Source organism: Gymnogyps californianus, chromosome 13, assembly GCF_018139145.2.
Source record: "Gymnogyps californianus isolate 813 chromosome 13, ASM1813914v2, whole genome shotgun sequence".
NCBI lineage: Eukaryota > Metazoa > Chordata > Aves > Accipitriformes > Cathartidae > Gymnogyps > Gymnogyps californianus.
The window spans coordinates 12,472,134-12,491,455 of NC_059483.1; the positions used below are offsets into that span (position 1 = coordinate 12,472,134).

The window sequence follows — 19,322 nt, forward strand, 5'->3', positions numbered from 1 at the left end:
AAAAAATCTCCCAGAAAAAAACTCTCCCTCTCTCTCTCCAAAGTGTTTGTGTCAGCTGAACCTAATGTGTGGTTTTGCAAGGCTAAGGTTCAAGGCTTTAAGCTGCAGATGAAGCCACAGCTTCATCTCCGTCTACCATCACGGGCAGAAAGGTGATGTTCAGTGGCAACTCCTGCATCCTTATGTGCTTGTCATTGAATTTCTCCCCACTCATATCCTACATGCTTTCTGTGCAGAGGGCTCCTCCTTAAAGGTTTGTCTTAGCTCCTGATGGTTTGGGAGTTCAAAGGCAGTGAGCTCTGCCCCAGCTCTTTCTCCATTAGGAACCTGGGGATAAACCTTGTTGAACATCTTGATTTTGTTGCTGTTGTAGTTTTAGTGCCACATTTCCTAGGTAACGTGTCCTAAACTGTCTTTCAGCCTTGTCTGCTGCCGAGATCCGTGCCATGACAGCTGTGGACACCTGCGTTTTGTGATTGTCACCCTATTGCCAGGTGACCAAGTTCTGCAGGACTAGGGCTCTGCCCAGTTCTTCCCCATCCAAAAGCGCCAGCTCCCATCACATTCTCTCATGTCAGCTGATAGTGCTGTGGGCTGAGGCACAACTTCGCACCCCTGGTTCTCTGCAGCAGGGTGCTATTATACCACATCCCATTACACCATTGACAACTGCAGGTAGAAAGAAACCCAAACCAAAGTAAAAATAGGACCTAGACCTGGATTTCTTGCAGCCGGCATCCCCCGTATTAAAGCATATTAAAGGTGGGCGGTAATTGCATTACATGCTGCATTACACAGGGCTGTTGGTGAAATCTGTGCATAGACCCCAGTTTTCCTTCCAGACGTCTCTCTTGGCTGATGCACTGGGAGAGGGAGGCAAGTGGCGTTTTGGATGGGCCTCATATCACCTGCCCCACTGAATGTGAAAAACCTGTGAGACTCTCCTTTAGGAACTGCTGGAGCAACGCATGCTTCACCCTCACTGTTCCCAAGTCAGGATGGTGCAGAGCTGCACATCATTGCCCCGTTACGTACAATTAATATGTCAGGGTTTGTCTGTGTCCAGTGGCTGCTCCCAGCTGCCTCCTTGGTGCTCTGTGTACGGCAGCCTGGCCCTGGGCTCTGGCCCCTGGCCCTTGGTGTTGTGTGGAGGCGGCGGGGGCACTGCTACACCACCAAAGAGCACAACCCGAGAGCATCACTGGACATTGCTCCAGGGAGTGCCTGGCCGCTATTAAACCCTGCCAAAGACGCTACAAGGCTTTCCTGAAGAGCTCTAAAGCAATAAGCACTTTTTTGCCCTTCTGCCACCTCGAACAGTAACAGCAGCTGTTACCAAGCCAACAGTAAAGCAAACGAAGCCCTCGCGCTGGGGCTGGGAGATGCTGCTAATGATATTCACTCGCTGTGGTTCGGAAGCGCTGGCAGAGAGATCACGGAGCAGTTAGGCATCCCGGACGTGGAAACGCTGGATGATTATGCGGGGGTGAGTGTCCCCTGTCTATTCACAAATGCTTCACCTTTTTGAACTGGAGGCTTTATGAGGAGAGCCTAGAGATAATAATAAAATAAGAAACAAGAGATACTTTCCAGGGGCCCCATCTAGCTCCATCTCCGTTGCCACGCGTGGGAGTTGCACCAGGCTCTGAGCAAACAGACGGTTCCTCCTTACTGCCTGGGTTGGCGGCATATGGCTTTCTAAACGTGTTTAGTTTAGAGGTTTGAGTTTGTATCCAGCTCCTAACTTCCAGCAGGTCCCCATCACTGTGCTTCATCTGCCTGCCAATGTGATGGGCCAAATGCAGTTCCCGTCTACTTTGACTGCATGTTCCTCTAGCATGAGCAATATTGCGAAGCTGGGCCCAGAGTTATCCACGTCTCCCCAAACTTCCATGCTGGCATGGAAATATTGTGGGATTTCAGCCCTGCTGGGTTCCAGGTTTGCTGCAGTGAATCAGTCCTTGTTCTGCTGCTCTCCTGGGAACGAAGTGTTGCCAAGGCACAGGCTGTAACTGGCCAGAAAAGGAGGTTTTTATACACCTCCAGCCCTCTCAATGCAAATAAGCGGCAATAAAACAGAGCTAAGAGGATGCTGCTCCAGTGGCAGTCGTGTCCCTGGCCTTACTCTTCCCTCACTTGACTGTTTTTGTCTTTCTAGGCTATGGGATCTTTGGAGCACAGATCTCTCGGTACCAGACCTACCACATTTGGATCCCTATAGAATAACATTAATTCTTTCAATTTCTTTCTTATCCCAAGCAGTGATCTTCCACGCCCAAGCATGAAAGTAGCCTTTGTAATGCTGCCTTAGCAAATGATGCTGCAGAAAATTTCTCTGTCTGCTAAAGGGCTCTTTCGTCCAGGGTAGAAAGGCATAGCGGGAACGAATGGCTAGGAGCTGAAGCCAGATAAATTCAAAGGAGGAATAAGGAAATAAGGTTCACATTTTAAGCAGTGAGGTTGATTAAGCACTAGTTCAAAGAAAGCGGTAGATTTCTTATATCCACCTGGCCTTAAAACAAGCCTGGAGGCACTTTCTGGAAGATCTGTTTTAGCAGACACAGGTTGTTACGCTCAGCACAGGGTTATTGGGTGAAATGTAATGGCCTGAAATAAACAGGAGGTCGGCCGAGCTGTGCTAATGGCCTTTTCTGGCCCTAAGCTGTATGACTCAATGAATAGCATGCATATAAAAATATACTCTGTAAAGCAAGCTACTTAAATACGTGCCTAACTCTAAGCATGGAAGTATTCTAGCTCTGTTCTGTGAGACTTGCTTACTAAATCAAGACTCATGTCCTGCAGGCTTGATCTGACACACCTTGAAGTCAGCGGGGATCTTTTCCCTGACCACTTCAGGCTGCAGATCAGGCTGTCAGAAAGACATGAATAGGTTAGTACAACTCCTGGAAATGCGTTTCATGCTGAAAGCGCTTTGCACTTGTATGAGCACTGTCTGATGAAGGATCTCAAAGCACTTTGCAAACATTAATTCACTACTTAATTAAACTTAAAACACAAAGCAGATGAGCTTTGTGTCTTTCTTCAAGCACCATTTATCAAAGGAACAGGTTGCACTTGTCATGCTGATAACAGCGAGCAACTTTCCCGCTTGCACTGTGTTTCTAAATCCAGTTTGGTTTCCTTCAATATGAATAATTTTTGGAACAGTTTTTGAAAGAAAAATGCAATCCAAGCACACTTACTTATTTTGTTGGTGGTGCTGGAAATTAGAGTACAAACGCTTTATCTGCATTACAAATACTATTACAAAGTGCTGGGGTGCTTTAATCTATCTTCTAGAATTTTTTTTTTATTATTATTCATGCTTCAAGTGCTTCATCTTAATGCTCACAGTAGTTACCATAGGCACACAGCAGCACCAACCCCACTAGAGGGTTTTCTGTGTTTTGTCTTCTTTTTCCTGATGCTCTTATTACTTGGATGACATTAAAGTATAAAGAAGCCAACAGATGTACCCACAACCTGGTAGCTCTCTTGGTGGAAGGAAATACTTGATTGCAGTAAGAGGGGTTTTTTGTGTGTGTGTTAATATTGGGATAGTGTCCTAAGTGCTACTTGATGGTGGTGTTATCAGAAAGTAGATTGGAAAATGTTGCCTAAAATCACATGGGAGACAGTATATAGATGCAGGGAAAGACCTGATGGTGCTGGATTTATATTTGGGTTGGCTTGACTAGTCTTTCAGCCCCTATTCTGAAGCACAGACATGCCTGCCTCCCTTTGGCTGTTAAAAGCTAAAGAATGATGGATCTGAGGCTGCAGCATGAGGGCAATTACTGGAGCCTCAGTTCCCTCAAAATGAACCGTCTGCTTAGCACCCAGGGCAAGTCTAAGACAGGAGACCTCAGATTTCCAAGGCTGAACCCTCATATTTAGTCCTTCCTACAGATAGAGGAAAACCTGTATTTAAGGACAGTGGTTCTCTGTGAAGAATAACATCCTGGGTGGATGTCCCATCTCCTCTGCTCATTACTTGCTAAAACTCAGCACATGGTCAGCCTGAGACCTGGTGCACCCAGGAACAGAGCTGCTGGAGGAGTGACCACCCCAAACAAGCTGCACACAGGACAAAGCAGAGAGGTTCTCCTGTATTGCTGCGTTTCGGGGCCAAAATGTTACCTGCTGTAAAGCAGTGGTTTCATTCAAGTAGCTGCAACTAAGGCACTTTACAGCAGGTGAAGGTCTGGCCCACAGCAACCGATTTTATTCCTTGATTATTGCTCAGAAGGGGCTCAATCGTTTTCTGGATCATTTGAAAGTTGGGTGAATCGGGACTCACAAATATTCCTATCAAAACTCCCCAAGCCAGCTTCTTTTATCTGATTTCCCTCTCCTCCCCTTTTTTTAAGCAAAATCTCATCAATCAAGCTATTACAAGGAAATGTTAGTATTTTAAGTGCATTTGCTATGTATGGACAGAGTCAGCACACACATCCAGCACATAAAAATTTGATAAGCCACATTTCGAAAAGAGATATCAAAAGGCATAATTTAATATGTTCTCATTGAAAAAATCATGAACTGCACATTCCTTAGTCCTGTATATTCAACAATCCTAATTACTGAAGCTATTTACATTAGGAAGATAATTTTCACAACCTGAAGGGTTAGAAGGAGGTGGTGCGGGTAGGCTGTTTTATTTTCTGTTGTGTTGTGATTTTCACTGAAGGCCGAGTCTTCTGATTCCTGGGAAAATAAGAACCTGATGCACTGTCCTCCAGGACCACCACTGAACTTCAGATTGGACCATGAAAGTGGCATTTGTCATAATAATCTCTCTCAAGACGGAGAATGATTGAATTAGGCTATTGCATTGGAAAATGCCTGGCAGAATCAAAGCCTCTGTGATTTCTTGGCTGGTTGGGTTAATATGTGGTTGCTGGAACCTACAAGCTGGTGGTTTGTTTGTCCATGTTTTCACACTTGTGGAAGGAGGAGTGGAGTTGTGATAGTTTGAGGAACACCCCACAGAGTTCAGACGGGTCTGCGGACGGCCATCCAGTAGAAGCAGAATGGCAAGTGCTTGTGTGGGGCTGCCTGCAGCAGGCCTTTACCTTTGGTATGTGTTTTAGGATGGACAAGAGCAGAGAGATATGAAATTATTTCATAACCTGTGTTTTAGGCTGACCTGCTCCATTACCATGCTGTGGAAATGGTCTGTTTAGCCCGTAAGTCTTAGTGAATCTCCCATCTTGCCTCTGTGTGCCTCGTTCATGGATGAATGCAGGAAGGTGGTAGTGTTTTCACAGTAGAGTTTGGTGGACAATCACTTCCTAACGGGAGGCCATGTACATCTGAGGGAATGTGCTGAAATGTATGCAAATGTGTGCAAATGTATGCAAATTTGCAATCTACTTTTTCCCCACCTTCTTTTGCAGAGGATATTAGCAGGTATGCACAGATCTAAAATTATCCAATTGAGAGAAATGTTGTGAGAGTGTCAGGAGGGGCAGGTACCCCAAAGTTTGGGGAATTCGGTAGAATGGATCTACACTGAAATGTCTCCTCCCACCCATCCCTAATAAAGAGATTAATCACTTTCTCCCTCTTACTGCAGGAAAACCTAAAATCATAAACACCTAATTGGGCTGGGGGCAATGAATTAGTGTGAAAACTGTTGGCCTGCTGCTGAAATGGAAGGAGTTGGCAAATCTGATGGCAGAGCTCCTTTCACTTGCTTTTTTTCTCTGTAATTTGGAAATTCAGTGACAGAAGGATGATTTCCAAGCTAACTCCTCTCTGGATTGCTGAAACACAGACACCCAGAATTTGACATTTTGAACAAAACAATACTTGATCCAGACAAGTAATACAGCAACTATGTGATTGCAGTGTGGGGTTTTTCCTCCTCCTGTAAGAGACATTTTTCCTCCCTGCTCTCAACAGCAAACCAGAGTGTTATGCACCCTCAGAATTAAGCAGTGGTGGATTGGATGATTCCCTCTATGTGTTGGGAATAAGACATCTTCATTACTTCATGTCATCATGTAAAAAATTAAAAAAACCCCAAACAATCCAAATACGCAGTTATCCATGAAAAGAAACACTTGCAGAGTTGGGGCTTGGGTCTGAGCTGAGACAGACCTCCATCTAAACCTTGAATGCATCCAGGTCTGGCTGTTGGTGAGCCTGGGAACACTTTGGATTAATGGTCTTGCATCTACATCATGCTGGTTTCACTGTGTGTGCCTGAACAGCTCTGAGAGTCTGGATCTGGATTAAAAGATGACTGGTTCTCTGCTGCACTTTGTATTGGCTTAGAGAAGTACAAGGTGATTCTCCAGTCTTTGCTCAAACCATTCAACTCTCCACAGCTGCCTGAGCAACTGGCAATCTCACAAGCAAAGATATCCTTGAACGTAAATACTTTCTTTCCTTTGTTCCTCAGGCCAGAGCTATTGAAAGATCCGGAAATCACATCAGTTAGTGACGAGCTGTGCAGTGCCAGGTAAAAACTTGGGCAGGAGAGCAGCAGGTCAAAAGGAATTAGCCACATGGGGACAGAAAACCTCTGGTTCCGCTCCAAAGCCCCAAGTTTGGCTGAAGGTGAGGGGAGGCTCAGAGAGCCATTTGCCATTTGAACCAAACGGTGGCTCCTCTTCCTCCTCCTCATTAGAAGAACCACCGCTTGGTAGACCCTGAGAGGAGAGAAATCCCCTGGGGGGGGTCTGAAATCATCCCACTCCCATCCCTTGCTCTTCCCGAGCGGTGACGATCCGGGAAGATCCCGGGGAGAGGTGGCCACAGGGTGTCACTCGCAGCCCACGAGTGAACCACTCCACAGCGCTCCCCGAGCTCCTCCGGACCCGCCGCTCCTCCTGGGGCAGGGTGGGAGGGTGAAGGAGGGGGGTGGGAATGGCTGTAACAGTTACACTCCGGAGCAAGAAAATACAAACCTTGGTGCTGCTGGTCAGGAGTCACGACCTCTTTTCACAGCACTTTTGATAGCCGGGATGCTGCCGGATTTTTCAGCCTGCTCGTTCCTTCTCCATCCGCTACAGTCAGAGAAAGTCTCCCAGGAAATGAATTATCATGGTCCAGTGCAGACACAAGCAGGTCTAGAGGGGGATGTGTGTGAGAGTACAAAGGAGAGGGGGATCAAATAAATGGAGATTTGCAATAACCCGCACTATTAACATTTGCACATTTCAAACTGCCTTCTAGGCTTTGTTTCCAAACATCTTTTAATGGGAAGGGGTTAGTACCAACAGGACTATTTTTGTTTTTATTTTTCTTAGACCCACAGGATTTTTCTTTTGGACCAGGTTCTTGGAACATTTGGTTTTAAGAACAACTCTTATTAAGATCTATCTAGCAGTCTATCTGTCACAGGCTTTTTCCGCATATACAGGCACACTGTCAAGTGTCTAAGATTTTCTAGCTTGAAAGCCTTACATTTGGAGTTGGCAGCTTCTGGCATGTGAGCCAGGTGGCCTCAGGAAAGCTGATTCAGCACGTGGCTTCTGCCGCTGCCTGTGGGACTTGGCCAGCAGCAGGATTTGTGCCCTGCTGAGGCAACTACGATTTCCAATGAGTTTTGCTTCTTGACCTGGGAAAAGGGATTGGGCAAGGAATGGAGGCACTGAGCTTTCCTCTTGCTGCTTTTGCTGCATGAGTCACATGTTGCCTGCCTCAGGCATAATCCCTCATGCTGGGTCTGTAATTTGCCCATTTGTGTCAATTTACAGGTTAAAAAGAAGGGTCCCAGTCCTGCTGCTGATGGGTCTCCAGACAGCTTGGGTGGAACTTTCCACCTGGATATTCACAGTGTTTGGGGATATGGGTAAAGGACGCGCTTCCTTCTTGGCTTGCAGTCCACCAGCGTTCATTGTAAGAGTGCTTGGTCTAGTTACCTCTTGCTCCCCCTTTTCTCCTGTGAGTTCTCTAAGTGTGAAGAGATGACAGTTTGTCTTCTTTTCATCTAGGAAGACTCAGCATGATCCACTGAAAACAAAAAAAGAAGGAGGAGAGGACCCCCATCCCCCACCTCTAATATCTTAGCTGGCTTATCAGCAGACCTGTAGTGTATTTTTTTCCTGGTTGTATGCAAACCTCTGTTGGAAAAAAAAAAAGAGATGCATTTGAAAAAAAGGAAAACATCTGCTATTTAAAAGTAATAGCTGTCCAGCAAAATGCATTGATATAATCTTTGAACTAATCTTCTCCTAGGTTCCTCTTCACAACCCTTCATGAATAGCTACAAGAAAGTTAGTCTGTGAAAAACACTGAGGAAATGGCACAAATAATTCCTTACTACACTGCCCACCCCGCTACTGTAACGCTATGATCTGTTGGCTACTTGGCATCTAGAGAATCAAGCGAAGAAAGCCAACAGATGAATATGCCTTTTGTATAAATCTGTTTTCTAACATCTCCTTAAGCTACTCTGTATAATTTGTATGCCATCACTAGGGACAGAGGTGCCATTTAGTTTTGTTTGCTTGGAGGGAGTCCCACGTGTGCATCCAGCAAAGGAGGAAGCACTGGAATATCTTCAGCCTTGGGAGCAAAGGGCCCTGTCCTGGGTGATTCCCTTCGTGCCGCTTCCCATTGCTTCTCTAGGTCCTCCTGACCCATCGGAGTGGGAGATCAGATCTGTTTAGAGCATATGGAGTCATTCCACATCACTAAGTTAGCCTGGAAATGGGAGTTGGCAGTGACTGTTATCTATTACCACTCGACAGAGGGTTGGCTGCCTGTCAGATTTGACTGTAGAGTCTCCTTGCACAGGCATGTGTGTCCCCATTGCAAAATTCACCATCCCAAATGACATCAACTGTGCCTTCTCTGCAGGAGCTGAATTAGCCCTCGAGAATCCCTCATCCATCAAAAGCTGGAGCCAAGTCGTGCTAGGAAAACAGCGGGATGAGGAAATTGTGCTTTCTGAGTCCCACTTATTTTATAGATAGGTCAAGACCTCCAATCACCAGGGTCATCAATCCAATTAGAGAGCATACTTAACGAAACCCTGTGAACGCTCATTATCAGAAAGAGTGCTGCAATGTGTGCGATAGGAGGAGCGCAACAACACAGACATAGAGGCAACCCAATGATGCTGACCTGTTCAAAGAACTTTTCCGTGGGTGTGGTTTCTGTGGCTGCCCCTGCAGCTTCCCAGCCATTGTCAGCATCTCAGAGGAAACCAATATTTGTGAGTCTAATTGTGCCTGCAGTTAATGCGGAGAAGATGGAAGCTGTGGGCTGCTGCAAGGCTACTTCTTTCAGTGAGTTTGTGAGATTAATGGAGAGGAAGGGCACTGAAACTCCAGATATTCTTCTAAAATATCTGCCTCTCACTTCTCCACTGGCCTCAGATCTGGTTTCAGCTCTCACTGAAGCTGGGTTCTCCTTCAGCACAGATGTCTTTGTGGACATCCTGCTTATCTCCTCCATCCTAGGCCAACTTCCAGTTGGCAGAGACCATCAATCTAGAAGTGTTCACTGAGTCTTTCAGACACCTGCTTTTGAAAGACTCCATCTCCCCTTGATATTTCTAAACATGATGCTCTCCCTTGCTAAGCAAACAGCAAGAAACCAAATGGAAACAAGGGAAAATATGACACCCTCTGCTAATAAATGCAAAGCAATGGAAAACAATTTTGCCAACTAGGCAACTCAAATTAGACTTCTCTCTCAGAGGAATATGGTCGATTTGTAGCTCTTATTACAGTGTAATGCTACTTCCCTAAAAGTTTGTGTGTGCATTTTAATGAATTCATAAAACCCGGACTGTAAAAGCCCCATGGGGGAAACCTGGCAGCTCTTTAATTCAGCGTTAAAGCTCAAGTGATGTCAATTGAATTGATTTCTGCGCATAGAAATTGCATTCGTTGAATGAAAACTTTAGCCCTTGCCATTCCCCCTTTTAAAGCTCACTGTAATACAATTGGCTCCTTGAGTCAGGTTCAATTACATGTTGAAAGTTTATAATCTGGTGTGCTGAATGGAGGCTGTGAAATCAAGAGAGAAAACCTAGCTAACCTGATTAAACCTTATACCACAGCCAGTCTGGGGCCAGTCAATCCTTGCTGTAGCACAGGGGACCAGCTCCTCTTTGAGCATGCAATGTGTCCTGATTGCAGCCAAAGACTTTATTCTGGTAACAACCACAGTGACCTCAGTGTCTCTAATGGGAGTTCAGAGCTCTGACCTAATTTTAATTTTTTTCCTCTTTTAGCCTAGGGAAAGCTTTGAATCAAAACAGGAATTGTGAAGGAAAAGGAAAGATTCAGTGGCTTCGCTGGGTTTGGATTCTCTTCTAGTGTTAGCCACATCTGTGTTAGGGTACAACCCTGTGAAGGGTAATTTGCAGTTGCGTTTCATGTGGGTTTACATCCCTTGACTTTTGCAATTAGCCTGGGGAAACTCCAGTAATCCCCCAAATTTTGACCCAAACAGAGTCAAAGCCAGGAAAGTTTTACTTGTTGGAAAGTTTTAGTTGTTTCCACAAACTCCACCTCAGTCTGCAGGAGGAGTTGCTAACTTCTGCAGATATTTCAGCAGATGCAATCTGCAACAGATCCCATATTTTGGATTTTATTTCCAGAATTGCTCCCAGTTCTCCTGTGAACATAGTGGAAATCTGATGAAAGTGGCCTTCGTTCGCATTGTTCTGTCGAGGGTCAGATTAATGTTAGCTGTTTTCTTTGCTTTTCCAGTGTTTCGAGTACTTCTAATGCTCTTTCACTGCTCCCAAAACCAAAAGCATATGAAGAAAAAAATTGTGTGATGTTCCCACTATTAAAAAACAATCAAATGGGCTTATTCTGTATTTCAGCCTTCGGTAGAGGACTGACTTATTCAAACTCTTTGCTTATCCTGAGCCAACGTCATCATAACTTACACGGCATGGTCCTACCCTCCAAAGTCTCCTTCAGTTTGGTTTGGTCATATGCAAAGAATTATTCCCTAGTAACAACAGCGAGTGTTGGTATGGTATATTCCAGCCAACAGCTGCAAGGTTTATTACAGCCACGGATCCTCACACACCGTCTGAGACAAGTGTTATAATCCTTTTTTATAGACGGAGAGAGTGAGCAATAGAGATGTTCAGTGACTTGGGAGGAGTTGGCTGATTTTCTGACTGCAAGCCCTGTGCTGTGGCCTCCAGCTCGGTTCCTCCTTGGGGTGTGTGCGACATGCCTGAGCCCCAGAGTCCAAAGTTTTGGATGAAACAGCTTTCCTTAATTTGATGTCTCAACCTGCAGTTTAAACCTATGTCCCCACTGGCAGCCCCTTAGCCAGTCTGGGGCTGCCTGTGGTCACTGTAATAACGTCAACCCAGAGAAACTTTAATCCCTTTGTGAAAGATAACTGCAGGTCTCTGCTTTTATTTGGTCTGCTGATCTAAGGGAAAAACCTCATCCCCTTCATGGCTGTTGAAGGTAGGTCAAGGACAACATTCTTCACTACATCTGGGTTAAAAAGAGCTTCTTGAGCGGTGTTTGCTCTCTGTGGTGCACAGGCAAGGCCCTTGGGGTGCTGGGCTACATGCCAAATGACCAGGTAGTCACAGGGCAGGCTCAAAACACCCAGCACAGTGGGAGTCTCCGTTGGTTCTGGGCATAGATGGGATCTTTCTCCATCATCCACAATTAAAAATCAGCAAGCTGATTTCCTAGTCACAGTCCAAAAAGTCTTTTCAAATCCCTCCTTGGAAAAAACACCCCAAACCTGTCTTCTTTAGTGGTGCTGCAAGAACTGAACTAATTGCAGAGGAACATGTGAGCATTTCAGTATACACTGTGTCTTTCACAGTGGGACAAAGACTGCCAAACACATGGAAGGTGTTTAAGAAATGGTCACAGATGATAATTAGTATAAATGATCCGGAAGCAAAAAACAGACTCTAGGGGCTTTGAAAAGCAACCAATAATTTTGAGCATGGCATCACAGAAGGACGTAATATCCCAGAGTCCTGAGCAGCCTCTCTGGGAACACAACAGACTAATACAGCAGGAAACTTTCCTTGAAGTTTCATTTCTATTTTCCTTTGCTTATTTTTAGCTTCCTCAGTCTAGTGCCATGTCCCACAGACTCACCAGCAGCACTTAGCAGGATTGCGCTTCCCCATTATTGGCTTTTTTTGTGCATGCTTTCTTACACCACGAACTATGGAGCCAAGTAAGGGGAGTATAGGGGATGATGGCTATCAGGCATGCAGAGTGTTAATTGCTCTGTTGCCACATGCCTGAGTGGGAACACACATTGATAATCAATGTCTCTGAGTTCCTCTGACCTTCTCCCAAAAGACATAGCTGCCCTGATAAGCTTTTGGGTAGGGAGGAGCAGCAAAGCAAAAAAAAGAGGCTGATGTTCCACTTCAAAATGAATCCCCATTTTCCTACCCAAATACCAGGGAGAAAACATCCTCAGTGTAGCCCACGTGCTTATCATTTTACAGCCACAACATACTTCGCTTTGTTGGCTTTGCCAAGCAACATGGCTGAGATGTAAATTGTTAGAAAGAAAGGAACAGCAGAAGGACTTTTTTCCCCTTCTCCCTTCATTCAAATTTTTTTTGCTGTATCATCAACTTTAGGCATCCAGCAAAAATAGCCGTGAAATATGGAAATGTCTTGTTCATAGCACAGTGATTTTTAAAGGCTTCTGCTGTGCAAATGCAGCTGAGATAGGCTTCTATAGTCTCTTGTCATCTTCCACTGTAACAGCGCTTCCTTGCCATTTCACTGAATAAGCAGATACAACGGGAAACCATTCACCAAACTAAAACAACATCAAAAGCCCATTAAAGTTCTGATTTAAACTCTCCAAAAAGCATGGAAATTCACAGCAAAATAACAGGCACCCAAGATCCGTTCGCAGCTAGCCATCACCCTTAACATTATCCAAGTGTGCTTGCATATTGGATGGCTGGCACTTGGCTGCGGTTTCTTAGACACTGATGGGTTTAAACCAAACTCTTAATGGCCTTTTCAGTGCTGCTGAGTCTTAAACACCCTGAAGCTTTCTCCTGTTCCCCCTTTCTTTTCAAGTCTGTTTAGCAGTACATGGACAGAGCAGGAGGCTAAGACCATCCCCTTGCAAGAGAAAACATATCCTAGTTTGCAGTGTTAGAAGGGGCTCTGTGCAGGCAGCATCACTTACCACCTCTGTGTTGCTCTGCCCTGTGCAGACCAGAGATGAGACCCTTCTTTGCAACCCGTTCACTCCTTGCTCTGTCAAGTTAGTACTAGTTCTAGTGAGTGCTGTGGCTAAGCACTCACTACATAATCTCTGCCCCTTACCCTGACCCCACTTTGCTGAGACTCTTATGTATTAATCCAAAGTATCTTTTACCCCTTCAAGCTGAATGAGAGACTAAGGGCAATACAGGCATCTGCAGGCAAATTAATACCGGGGAAGTAAGGTGTGGCTATAAATTAATTAAACCTCATTAAGCCCCAAGTAGATGTGGGCATTCACAATTCAAGTGGCAGTATCATGTGATGGTAAACCAGCTGAAGACCCTTTTAATGTTTAATCAGAAAATCCAAATAAATGGTTAGTGCAGTTTCATCAAACCACTTTGCATTTGCATTGTAATTATCCTGGAGGAACTTTCTCTGCTGATGCAATCCTGTGGCTGTTTCTCTAAATCCGCCTGCTTTTCTGCTGCTCTGCCCCTGGAACCAGCACGCCTGATGCTCTGAGCCAGTTTGGTGAGCTAAAGTGGCACAAAAGCATTTCTTTTATTTTTTTTCCTGGTGACTTGCTTTCCTTAACCAGTTCACTGAGTGTCTGCACAAGGACAAGTCGGAACATGCTCATGAACGTGGAAAGGGCAGGACTATGGCAGGGTCTGCTGCCACGAAGCAGCACCCTATTCTCCACGGGCGGTCAGTTAGGCAGGGAGCAGGGCAGACTTTTAGGTTGGTCTGTCCTTGAAGAGCTGCTCCCAGGGTCCTAACTGAGCCTAATGGGCCTCTGGATGCTTTACAGATTCTATCAATGCACTTAACCAACTCAAACTAAAAATCAAGAAAACTATATTACCAAAGCTAACCTGTTATTGATCATTGTAGACTACCAAATGCAACTGTCAAATCAAAGTCAAATCAGCAAGCAAATCTCAGTATGAGATTGGAGCTATATTAGGCAAATCATCAGCTATGCAGCAGAAATAACCTGTCCTTATAAACCCCTGAAAGAATCTGAGAAACTGGTTCTACATGTGGTTTGGAAGTGGGAAATCTGATTTTATGCTAGGCTGTGTCCACTGCTATTCCCTTGCCCTTTGCTAGGACTGAAAATATGCAGACTTTGAATCCAAGCACCTTTGAATCTGAAACGAGGGCAGATAATGAAGACCAAATAAGCTTTATTTCCATCTGCTATCCCAAAGCAGGAAGAAGCTATGTTTTTCATTCCAGCAGGAACACAAGAAAAACTTGCATGATTTCAGGATCTCCTGCTTGGAACAAAAAATCAAAAGTCTGGGAAGTAGTTAGCTGTGTCTCCATTCCTCTTGTGCATCCTCTGTACTACAGTTTGACGTCTCCAAATATCCTTGCTGTCTGCGGAGACAGCAGGCTATTTTGTGCTTCATTCACTGTAGGCTGTCAAAAAGGAGAAATCTCTGCCCTGCAGGCTTTGTCCTGGAGGATTTTATTTTGCAATTCTCAGTCTAAAGCAAAGCCAGTATCTGTCTCCTCTCTGCAGATCTCCTGCAGGGTTCAGCGCCTTTCTCCTCTTCTTTTGCCTGTCGCTGCTCACCCTACTGGCAGGGGCTTTCTCACTGCCTGTATCCCCATCCCTCTGAGTACAACCACAAGGAAAGAAGAGCCTCAGGTACTCAGCTCTTTTAAGGAGCCTGCGTCCATCATCACTCATCCCAGCAGAAAATGCTTGGAAAGGGCATTAGTGTTATCACAGGCTTTTTTGTACTGACCTGCCTCCGTAAAGCATAGGAAAGGTGGGACGGGAAAGACAAGGGAAAACTGCTCTGAGGACAGTTTGTCCCTTTGCTAGCACTTTTTCTGTGCAAAATCCAGTACTGCATGCGGAGTGCATTAATATTGTAAATCCTTATAAACGTCTGATAAAAGAATCAACCTGTCAAATAAATGAAAGTCTCCATATGCTAGATATGGAAATGCAATCTGAAATCCTTTTAAAGAGAAGCTGATAAATAGTGGGAATTCAGGGTGTCAGCAGAGATAGAGCTCAGATCACCCTGTTCCCTTTAGTCTAATCTCCAGGAGAATCCCAGTAAGAAAGGTTACGGGGCTCACAGGCCACTGAGATGTTCTGTCTGAGGTGAGAGGGCAGTGGTAACGCAGGCGTGCTGGCCTGCTGACTATAGTGCTGGCTCTACATAGGCATTAGAAAATTCCACTGTGCAACCGCAGGATACATTTCAGCTAGCTAAAAACAGTTGGTACGTGCCCAGAGACCTTTACACTGCAGTGAGACCCTTGTCACACGTCTCTGGCCACAGCACTTGTGTGCAATGTTTGATACAACATTACTAAGGTTGTATGAACAAATGGAGAGATACTGGGACAGGAGGACTGGAGCTGCACCTTTTCCACCTCATGCCACATCTCTCAGGCAACGTTTTGCATCCCTTGCAATAGAGGATAAAGTGGGCTGCTTGCTATTAAGATGTTTGGCGGCTGGCATCACAAAAGATGAGGCAAAATTTGCAGCTTGGTCCTTGTCCAACTCCACTGAACTCTGCTGGATCAGCCACTCGCTGTGGTGAGCACCCCTGTGTTCTGCCTGGGAGATCTCTCATCTAAGGGACACAGTCACAGCCCTGGTTTGATCCTGCCAGGTGAATGGTTGGGGCAGTTGTGCTGCTGGAATAAGAGAGAAAACGAACACAGAAGGGGGCCCAAATTAAAACTACACTTGGCATATGAGTGAGAACTGGGATGTTGTAGCTTGGGTGGAAGGCAAAGAACATGAGAAGAAACTTTCATCATGAGAAGCATAACTCTTAGTAGTTGGTTTCTTTTAAAAATTATTATACATCCAATGCACAAGGGTCATTGTGGGTAAATGTTTCTGCCAAGTTTAGTTTTGCTTTGAGGATTTGTTGTGTTTGGACCCCTCTGAGTTATCTCCTGCTTCCTCCCTTGGCTGATGTGCCTTGTGATTCCAGCCAGCTCCCCTTCTGCTTCTCTTTCATTCTCTCTTGCTCATATGTGCCCTTTTAAAGCTCCGTTTTCCCTCTTTTCCTGCTTTTCTCCTTGCTGTAGTCCCTCTGCTCCCAGGGGACACCCTGGATTCAGCACCTCGTTGCCCAAGCAAATGACGGCATCAGCCTGCAGGGCTGAAGGAGACCTCAGGTGTTCAGCTATCCCTTAGCCTGCTTAATGCAGGGTCGGCTTTACTTATGCCTTTCCTACAAATGTTGTACATAATTTTAAATATTCCCATGAAAGAGACTCTGCAACCATTGAAGGTAGCCTGCTCCAATGCTTAAATACCTGCAGTTTTATGTAAATCGGTGTCCAGTCAGCACAACTACGTATAACTGGATGTCTTCAGATCATGCCTTTCACCTTCTTCCCAAGGCCTTGTGTCTCTGTGATATGATATTTTCACTTTAGCAGAATAGTTCCTCAGGATAGCAGCCCTGTGTGACATTTGGGGAAGTCTCGCAGAGCCTTCATGCCCTCACAGGTTCTGAGGAGCATAAAAATCCCATTTCCCAGTGGGTTTTGAAATTTGGCCAGATAGTCAGAGCAAATCCAGGAGATGTCAGAGTTCTCTGCAGAGGAAATTAAGAAAAAAAAAGTAATGTCCTTTCAGGTAATTCAAAACAGTTCACTTTTAACAAACAGAGATGTCATGCCTCAATTTGCCTTGATTTTGTGTCATATTTATAGCATGTAATATAATAAAAAAAAAGGAAAGTCATTTCAAAATGAAAAACAAAAATATTTCACTTCCAAAATGTTGAAACAGGACATTTCAACCATTTCAAAATGATGCTTTAAATCTCTTTTTTTTTTCCAAGCCTAGAAATGCATTGAAAACAATCCTCATCTGCAGAACTTTTCAGTTTCAACAAATTGATACTTTTCACTGAAATTCACATATCTGTAAAGGGTTTTTTTTTTTTTAAATCCAAGGATCTTAAACATTAATTTGTTGTTAGGCCTCAGAGCACTTCTGAGAGGTAGTTAAGTGTTATGATCCTCATTTTGCAGAAAGGGAATCTGACTCATAAAGAAACATAAAATGCAATTGAGTTCCCACTTACTTCAGTGGAAGAATTGATGTGCCCAAGGTCAGAGAGAAAGTCAATAGCAGAGCTGGGGGAAAAAAAACCCAGGAGTTTTGAAACCAGTGCCTTTTCTGCAACCACCAGACAGCCCTCCCTTATAGAGTGATCAAAGCCCGAAGTCAGCAATGTCCACTCTACTAAACGCTATCCTCAAGCTGGAAGACAAAATGGAAACCGCCCCAGACTTGGAAAGAGACTATCTTCCTTCTCAAAGATATTTGGAGCCGTGATTCAGCCTCAGTCAGGCTCCTCTGTCCCTCGCAGCCATCCAGCTGCTGTGGGTCAGATCCCATTTGGTTTCTGAGTAGTAGAAAACTCCTATTAGCTTCCACAGGAGGTGGACCAAGCCCTTTGAACTCTTGTGGTTTAACTTCTGGTTATTGGTTTCTGCAGCAGACCAGCCTCTCTTCTCTGCTCATGCCTCAGGAAGAAAGAAAAGAACAAAGCTGTCAGAAGGTAGTCACATTTTATTGCAATGCTGAATAACTCGTTTCTGGATTAACTTTGAAATTTATAGAGCTAAAATATAGAATGTACCTGGCATTGGAAAACAATATATTAGTGTGCGCAGCTGCTGCACACAAGGTTTTAAGATATCGTCTTGTCAGTTCCTACATGCTACTGTGCCTTACAGGCATGGCTATTAAATCTCTTCCGACCTTGGATTGATGCACCTCGTGTGTGGTGACACAAATCCACCCAAACTTCCTGTGCCCCCACCTCTTCCTCTATGCTGGCACCCATCCCACAAACCACCTAATGCTTGTTTCTCTGCCAGCTAGTGATTGTGCTAGCTGCTTTCCCCATCCAAAGGAGGGAGATGGGCTTGCAGATACCAATGCCATGTCCTGCAGAGGTAGCGCAGGGAGGTGAGCTTCAATAGAGAGAGAGAAAGGAAGAGATTTTTTTTTTCCCCCCGCCTCTATGTGATCATGTGCATTTCCCTGACTTTTACAGTCCTGCACCATCTCCTCTCCACCCAGTGCTGTGCAGACAGCATTCACATGGCAGCTCAACCCTTCTGCATTTACCTTTGCTCCAGCACTTAAATTGGCCACAGGTTACTGCAGCAAAGACACATTTTATGCTCTCCCTCCCCCCACCCCCATCATTTGGATTCACATAATCAAGCGACTTGCAGCTGAAATTGCTCATAGAAAAATAATTTAAAATTGGTTCATTAATGCTCATTTACACGGAATTCTTAAATATGATAAGAACATGAGAGCAAAAGAGAATGGATCTGAACGAGAGTAGGAGGATGTTGAAAGCAACTTTCCTGTAATTGTGAAATCTTATGTCTAAATATGTTTAGACAACGTGAAAAGTCAATTTAAGAAGCTAGGATACATACAACCACCACAAGGGAGGAGATACCTTAGAGAATGCAGACATCCCATAGCTTAAGCTTTTTTGTTTCCCTGGATGGTACAGGATTCTGATTTGGTGCAAAACCAAAGTATCACCATGACAGTCAGTAGCTGCAGTCTGCAGTTGGAGAAATGGGATGAGAACAGTGCCTTTCATATATAGGCTCATCATTCACACGCCCATCTCTGTTTGGCAACAGGAGAGGGCAAAATAACGGGAGGTCACCACTCGAACAGGTGGAGCTGTGCTAAATTATGCCAGCTGAGGATCTTTGTATCACATCAAGTCAATTGATCTGGGCTGATGTATGTCACTGAAGGATGTGGCCCTGGAAATACATCAGCACTGAGGTGTTAGCCACTGTGGCAGCTAAGAGACAAGCTGCTATAGCAAGAGTCCATCCAATCCAGTTGCTGTCTTCTTCTACATCAAAATTAACCAGTGATCCAGTAAATGCAGAATAGTGTCCCTGATGGTGGCCATATACTCCTCGGAAGGAGTTAAACTGCTGAAACACATCTAATTGTACAGTATCTTAACAAAGAAGTCCTCTGGCAATTACTTCCTGAGTTAGCCACTGATCAGCTTACACCATGAAGCATGAGGATTGATAGCTCTTGTAATTTTATTTAATAAAGATCAATTTAAATAGTCTGCCTTAAAAACAAAAGGAAGGTTAATGAAGGTA

The 19,322-nt window shown here is 44.7% G+C and overlaps 1 long non-coding RNA gene across 1 annotated transcript; it reads right to left on the minus strand.

Moving 5' to 3' along the window:
- Positions 1–14,093: 14,093 nt before the first annotated feature.
- LOC127021608 (uncharacterized) lies at positions 14,094–18,683 on the minus strand. The gene is made up of 3 exons (XR_007767243.1): positions 18,641–18,683; positions 17,240–17,674; positions 14,094–16,744 (listed from the first exon to the last, which is right to left on the minus strand). It is a non-coding gene; the product is annotated as an uncharacterized LOC127021608 (long non-coding RNA).
- Between the last annotated feature and the right edge of the window lie 639 nt (positions 18,684–19,322).